This window comes from Sinocyclocheilus anshuiensis, unplaced genomic scaffold, assembly GCF_001515605.1.
Source record: "Sinocyclocheilus anshuiensis isolate Anshui unplaced genomic scaffold, SAMN03320099.WGS_v1.1 scaffold593, whole genome shotgun sequence".
Lineage (NCBI taxonomy): Eukaryota > Metazoa > Chordata > Actinopteri > Cypriniformes > Cyprinidae > Sinocyclocheilus > Sinocyclocheilus anshuiensis.
The window spans coordinates 102,156-109,997 of NW_015540876.1; the positions used below are offsets into that span (position 1 = coordinate 102,156).

A 7,842-nucleotide genomic window follows, 5' to 3' on the forward strand; every position below is an offset into this window, starting at 1 on the left:
CTATCTGTCTGTCTGTCTGTCTGTCTGTCTGTCTGTCTCTCTCTCTCTCTCTCTCTCTCTCTCTCTCTCTGTATGTATGCCTCCTGTTCTCCTCTTCCCCTCTGTTTCTCCTTCCTGTATGTATGTCCCTCCCTGTCTCTAAACTCAATGAGCAAAATATAAAATTAGCTCCAGCCTCTCCTAAATGTCCTCAATAACTCTCCCACTGAGAGGTAGAAAACAAAGAGAAAAAGTCTCATGTGACGTAAAGGAACTGACATACGACTAATTTCCAAGATTTTCCTTATTTTAATATCAATTAACATACTAATTGTGTGAAATCTTAAAGGAATAGTTCACTTAAAATGATGTCATGTCTTTTTTGCTTACTCCTTTAAACTTGAAGACTTTACAAGTACAAAGTCTACATCTATTAAAACAATAGACAACACCTCGTTTCTCACTTCTAACAGACATATTATAAAATGTAATTTAAGCCACACAACTGACATTTCACAGCTCGTTCTCACCCTCAATCTGCTAATGTTTAGAGGCTCTCACAACATTTGAGATGACGCAAAACATGAATCAGCTGCATGAGTGATCTGTCTTGCCTCTTCAAACCCACGTATCTCCGTAACCTTTCAGCGGAAAACAGTAACAAGATGACCTTTAGCAAGTATGCTTTAGTTCGCTAAGACGCTGAGGCCAGCCTGGAGGTAGTCAAGCCCTTGACTTTTAGCCTTGACCACGCTGACAGAAGACAAGCGGCCCATATTTTTCAGCATAAATCAGCCACTGCGAGACTTTTTGCTCATTTAAACATTTAAACAAATCACACAACTCTGTACCACTCACATACTCTGGTCTGGAACGCCACAAACACAGAAACAAGGAACGATAAACTGTTTAATGTCTGAGTGCTGTTGGACTGTCCATCAACACTCTTGGTATGATAATTGTGATCCTGGACCACAAAACCTGTCATGTTGCACGGGTATATTTACAGCCAACAATACATTGAATGGGTCAAAATGATCGATTTTTCTTTTATGCCAAAAATCAGTAAAATGCATCGCTAAGAACTTCATTTAGACAAATTTAAAAGAGATTTTCTCAATATTTAGATTTTTTTGCACCCTCAGATTCCAGATTTTCAAATGGTTGTATCTCAACCAAACATTGTCCTATCCTAACAAATCATACATCAATAGAAAGCTTATTTATTCAGCTTTCAGATGATACATGTAAAAATCTCAGATGTAAAAATCTAAATTTCAAAAAATGGACCCTTATGACTGGTTTTGTGGTCCAGGGTCACAATTGACCAATCAGATTCAAGGGGTGGGACTAGCTGCTGTATAACAGTGAAAGTGTGGTAAGATTCTTGATCAGTTACTTGGTATAATTTCACAGGCGAAATCCAGTAATTTCAACAGGAATCCATACAATCAGCAGTCTAACATAAGGGTGAAACAGTTTCACATGGAAGATTTTGTTCATGTTCTAGTTGGTTGTGCAAATTTGCAATGTTGACCAATAGAAAGCTGCTTGGTTTGAAATTGACTTCTTTGTATAGGTCATTACATTTTTGACGACAACCTTTTTTGCCCACAAAATATTTCGCTTCAAGATCTGACTCTTGGTAGGCGGAATCAGTCCAATATGGACTGTTGTTGATGGAGAAAGAACTAAATAGGGCGAATTACTCTGGCATAACCGCTGGTTTGATACGACACAAATAGAACGCTACAAATCCTGACATATGTGTGGACCAATTCTGTCAATGCCTGAAAGTTTGGTTTAATCTACGGTCTCAACTAGACATCTCACTTGGATTCAACCTCATCATTTGCCAGACCAAATCAAACAGACTAATTCAGGTTTGAGGTTTACCAGGCAGAGCCAGTCCAAAAAAAAAGCACATCTATTCGGGTACGATGCCAAGTGTATGTTCCTAGGATGCTGTGTGCCAGAAATGAAGTGCATAAACAGGTGCCAATTTGGCGAGCCTTGCCAGGTGCTGACAATGCAATCCCAGACCAGTTTACCAAAACACAAAATTCATTTTTAAGATGTGCTGACAGTGTTTTACAGTGACAAAACAGCAAGAACTCAATGCTTTGGTGTTTGGAAATGCCTGAAACGCACCGTTAGGAGACTTCTGTGGTTACAGCTACACTCTTGTGAGTCAAGGTAAGATTAATACGCGGAGTTCTCATCACCGTGGGTGGGCGTCCCATTGGGAATCAGTAGGGGCACTAGTGAAAATGGAGGTGCTAATCTTTGATATTCTTTTCATTCAGCACTCACAGTCTTTCCCTAGGGCTGAGAATAATGTTTGAGGAGTTAATTAGAGCTTTGGGACACTAAGCAGAAGAGGATGAAAGACACCGATTAGAAATGAATAGTACAGCCCAACTGATTTCAATACACCCTGACAGTGTTAAACCAGATTACTGCTCTTAAAAATGCCCTTGTGTCTGTCTGTTTTGACATTTTGGGAAGTGTTGTGAATGGCCTTGTCATGATTATGGTCTTCTGTTTGCTAAATCTAGAAGAACACTGTGTGAATGCCTCCTGTTCTCCTCCTGTTCTCTGTTCTAAGACAAATTTTGGGGATCGTAAAAGATTTTTCATTGCAGGCCAGTCTTGGACTGCTTAGTGTGTCATGTTCACCTACGGACCATTAATTGCCTTCATCTAATCTTGGACTCCTGCGGATTTCTGGGAAAATTGTAGGTCACAGTCCTGCAGTGCGACTGGTCCTGCGGCTGCCTTCTAATAAAGAACCAATCAACAACTAGATGCACAGCAATACATGAAGGCTCATATCACACAGTCTGCCAGGGGCCACATTGTATATGACAAGCAACAATCGTAAAGGTCAGTACAGGTCACATGATCCTTCATAAATCATTATAATATGCTGATTTGCTGCTCAAGAAACATTTATTATAATCAATGTTAAAAACTAAGCTGTGCTGCTTAATCCTGATACTTTTTTATGTTCAAACATTTATCTGAAACAAAAATATTTTGTACCATTATAAATGTCTTTCATAATCCAACATACAAATTGTAAAAGAATATTGTGCTCACAATAATACCAAGAACATGCATTAACAAAAATAAATTCCATGTTAACGGTGAGTTGTAAACTAGTGTCAGTTTTCCCCAAACTAGCCCCATCTGCACTGGGTCAGCCAAAAAGATAGTCCAGATAGAAAATGTTGCTATATTGGGATGGTTTGTTAGTTGTTTCTGCATATTAAGTTGGGAACAGAGAAAGCATTTAACTTATTAAATTACACACATCACTTTCAACCAGTCATAGCACTAATTGCAAAGAGTCTAATGAGCTTACTGTGCACATCGTGTGAATCAAAGCGATTAAACGCAGAAAACATGGACAACCCCCCCCCACCCAGACACAGTGGATGAAAAGTTTTGAAGATGCACTGCAATTTCTGATTTAGAGAAATCTAATCAATTAGCAAACAACAAATGAACTGGCCTCAGCGGTTCCACTTCCATTTGCACAATTAGACCAGTGTGCAGCTGCTCCTGCCATTGTAAACAAACATCCCAATCACAGTTTCTTAATTGTAGCAAGTCGTTTTTTTCCTCTCTTTTAATGCCGTAATTTACTGCGACAAAAGGGAACAGTTCCTATGAAAGTGCCATCAACAAAAACAACTCTGTTACTCGCCGAGCGCGAACACACAAGCCGATACCATCCCGTGCCACTGCAGGCAGATGGTGCACAGGTAAAATTGCCATCTGAGGTGAGTGTGTGTATAGTATGAAGTCTTGTGCATTATTCATGAGGAGAGCAGGTGGTTTAGAGGAGTCAGTCGCTGATAGCGTCTCACTCATTTTGTACACATAGGCCTCATTTCATCTACCTGACTCCAAATATTTGCAGTGATAGTTTTTCTTCCTCAAAAAATGAGGCAGACCTTTGGGAGAGCTAACAAATGTCACATTCAGATCTATTGCACAGGCAAGATTTTCATTTTTGCACATTGTTGGGAGAGCAAGTAACGAAACATAGCAAAGCTGTTCTCAAACAGGGTGACCATACGTCCTCTTTTTCCCAGACATGTCCTGGCTGGGATTTCTAAATTGCCTAAAATGTCCGGGATTTTTTATAGACCTTAGTCAGGTTAGATGCCATATTGAATTTAACAGGGATGAAAATAAGTCTGTGAGGGATAGACCAATCCGATCTCATGGCAATTCGTACATATTTTATGAGGTGGCTAATTCGGCTAATTACGAATTTGTACGATTTTTGCTAAATCGTGCGTATTTTACGAGTTCCCCAATTCATATGAATTCATACGAATGACCTACCCCTAAACCCACCCCTAAACCTACCCGTCACAGGGGTCTAGACAAATCGTACAAAATTGTACAAGTTGTATGAATTCATACAAATTAGCCACCTTGTAAAATACGTATGAATTGGTTGTGAGATAGCATTGGATAGACTTAGTCTTTACAATGGCATGCACCATATGAAGTCTTAGATCATATAATTTTCACAACTCACAACTTTCAAAACTGTATCATGGAGTTTTTGTTTACTGTCATTTTTTCCCCCAGAAAAATACATTATTAAACCACAGTAAAATCTATCGAACATACTGTATTTCTATAAAAGTATGTTGGCCAATTAATCAACCAATCCTGTTGTCACGTTGCACACACACGAGGGACGAGGAGACGCTGGAGAATATAGTCTGACACCTGTGACGGGCATGTCAATATGAAAACAAAGCCAAAACCTTTACATTTTAGGCAATTTAGAAATTAAGACATGTCCGGGATAAAGAGGACATATGGTTGCCCTCTTTCAAAACAGTATAGCGGTGTGGATTACAAAACAATACACTGGTGTAATTTTGCCCCTTTTTATTGTCCCCACAGCTTTTTCACTGTTAAATCTGTTTTTGCGACAATGAATACTTTGAATGCAACAGTGAATAATGCATCAGCTGGTTATAGTGGAGTTGAATATATTTGTTTGAACTGATTGACTCTGTGTGTTTTTTTGTGTGCAAGTATTTGTGGGTAATCAAAGAAATCTCACTTCCCTATGGCATACCAAGTCACACATAACCTCTGTGAACTTCCCCTTGTAAATATTTCACTGCTTCTCACTGAACCACTTAGTGAAAGTATCTTTTAAATTTAATGTCTAACTATGTGGCAAACAACAACCGTGAAATTATACAGCCGTGGTCTGAAGGACACACTGTCACAATAAAGCCATAAACCACAGAGTTAGTTTAAAGGGGTCATATGATGCGATTTAAATTTTTCCTTTCTCTTTCGAGTGTTACAAGCTCTTGGTGCATAAAGAAGATCTGTAAAGTTGTAAAGACTAAAGTCTCAAATCCAAAGAGATATTCTTTATAAAAGTTAAGAGTCAGCCACGCCTACCTAAAATGGCTCGTTCTAACACGCCCCCACATATCTACATCACTATGTGGGAAGATTTGCATAACGCCGCCCAAATGTTCACGCAAAGAAGGAAGGCGTAACTTTTATTCTTGCTGTAATATTGTTGCCGCCGCTACCATGTGAAGGCACTGTGTGATTCGTTGTGAAAGCGAAACTACTTTGTTTGGCCTTCCAAAAGAGGACGATATCTGCTTCGTCATGCTTGGAGCTGATCCGTGCTGGTCGCTGAGGAAATACTTAGCCGAAAATATCGGCTTTCACCGTGGACGAAGTGGAGTCCAGCCCGGGGTCATCACATGTGGTTGCTGCAAGGCCGCCGGACGCTCCTTCGTCGAAACCGCCGCCTCTGCTCACTTTAGCCCCCGGCCTCTGCTCACTCTAGTCCACAGTGTGTGACACTGTGTTTCATGGGAAAGCGAAACTACTTTGTTTGGCCTTCCAAAAATGGACACGTTTTTATCAGCATCATATGACCCTTTTAATACTCCGCAAACAGTAAACATCGAAGATAAAAATGCCTTGTACTTTGACACAATGCAAACACGGGTTTGGAGGTCCATCCTTAAAATTGCCACATTGTTGTTGGTTTCTTCACTGAAGAATTTTTCTGGACTATTTAATTTGACACCAGCTCCTTCTATAATATGTAGTTACTATAAAATTCACAATTATTGGTTGTGCTTTTAAACGTAAAAATGTAATATACTTAATAAATAAAATATTAAAAAGAATCAAGAAATATGTTTGGAGTCTATGAATTCATCAGATACATCAGGGAAATATTTTTATTCAGACAGTGGACTGAATGGACTGAATGATTCGACATTTTTGAATGAATGTGTTGAATGAATGATTAAATGACTCGCTAATATAAATGAATCAGTGTTGTGACTGAACAATTCAGTGACTCACTTCAGAGGCAACTTATCGCCACCTACTGAGAGAGAGAGTGACTGAAAAATACACAGACTGACAGTCTGTCTGAAATAAAAACTGACAAGCGGAGTGATATAAACAAATGGTCATTATATTTTAGAGCTATTTCACACTAAGGTTAGCCATGCTACAAGTGACTGCATGCGGCTAAGCTCTGTGCAGCACTGAAGTTCAGCAGCTTTCCTGTTAGTTGAAAAAGATGACAGAGAAGAAATGATGGCATAGGAGGTAAAGCAGGGGCAGTAAAGAGAGGGGCAGTAAATAGCAAAAATAATGGCCGTGTGGAAAGGAACAGGACGGTGGTACTGCCTGCTTGGCTCATAGCAGTGATAAGGCAGCTATCTCAGCTCAGCTTATTGGGAACGGTGTCTCCCCATTTATCAAGCAGCAGGGAAGATGGAGGATCCAACTCACCTCTCACTTTGTTTTTCGTGGCCGCCACTGGAATCGAATAGCGTGATGGGGAGGGGAAGGATGGAGAGGTTGGAGGGAAGGAAGGAAGGAAGGACGGAAGGAAGGAAGGAAGAAAGGAAGACAGGGAAGGACAGAGAGGTTCAGAAGGAGAGAAAGAGAAGGACAGGAGAAGAAAACATTCGATTAGAACAGGCCAGGTTCAAGAGGGTGTAAACTGTGTCAAACTAACATACTAATCCTCCTGTTGTGGAAATCTCATTCGTATCTGTCTGATTCACAACAATGCGCCACTCTAAATGGAAACCCAGTCAAGAGCGCTTGCCATTTGCAAATACCATCCACTATGGACTACAGAGATTCACAATACACTGGTGATAATATTCAGCTGCACAGGTAAATATGCCAGTGACTCCAGCATACACAGCTCACCACCTAAAAAGTTGTTGCAGAAAAGCAGATTTACAAATTCCTGTTACACTCATACTGTATGTCACACTCTCTGTCAGCATCTATATACAGCACAGCACTTTCCACCAGTACGGTATGAAATAGGGTTCAAAACTCCTTTTAATTTGCTAAAGGTTCATCAATCTCAGGAGGTCAGACTACATATAGTATATATATATATATATATATATATATACTCACATTAGTCAAGCTCGCATCAGCTGACTCCCAGCTGATCCACGTCTACCTATAAGGATGCGACACCTATCACAGCACTCCTATAAGGTCCTTCAGTATTATCACCAGTTTCACATTGCTCAATAGCTAATTACCCAGCTCCATCCCTGACTCCTCCTCTTGTCAGTCAGGATTCAGCCTTCTGATTCTCCTTTGAATCAGACTAATTTCTAAAATGTACATTAAATTATTAAATTATTATGTATGCAAATTGTAAAATATCCAAGGTACACATTTCTAGTAATTGTGCAGTTAATTCTCATATTGTATTTTCCGAATGTTTTGGAATATTTGTCCTCTCCCCAAATTTGTCACTACCGAAACACAGTAATAATAATTTAATTAGAAGGGTTATAT

The 7,842-nt window shown here is 39.7% G+C and overlaps 1 pseudogene; it reads right to left on the reverse strand.

Moving 5' to 3' along the window:
* The window catches only part of LOC107688290 (cell adhesion molecule 2-like), a 512,567-nt pseudogene that overhangs the window by 83,277 nt on the left and 421,448 nt on the right, over positions 1–7,842 (reverse strand).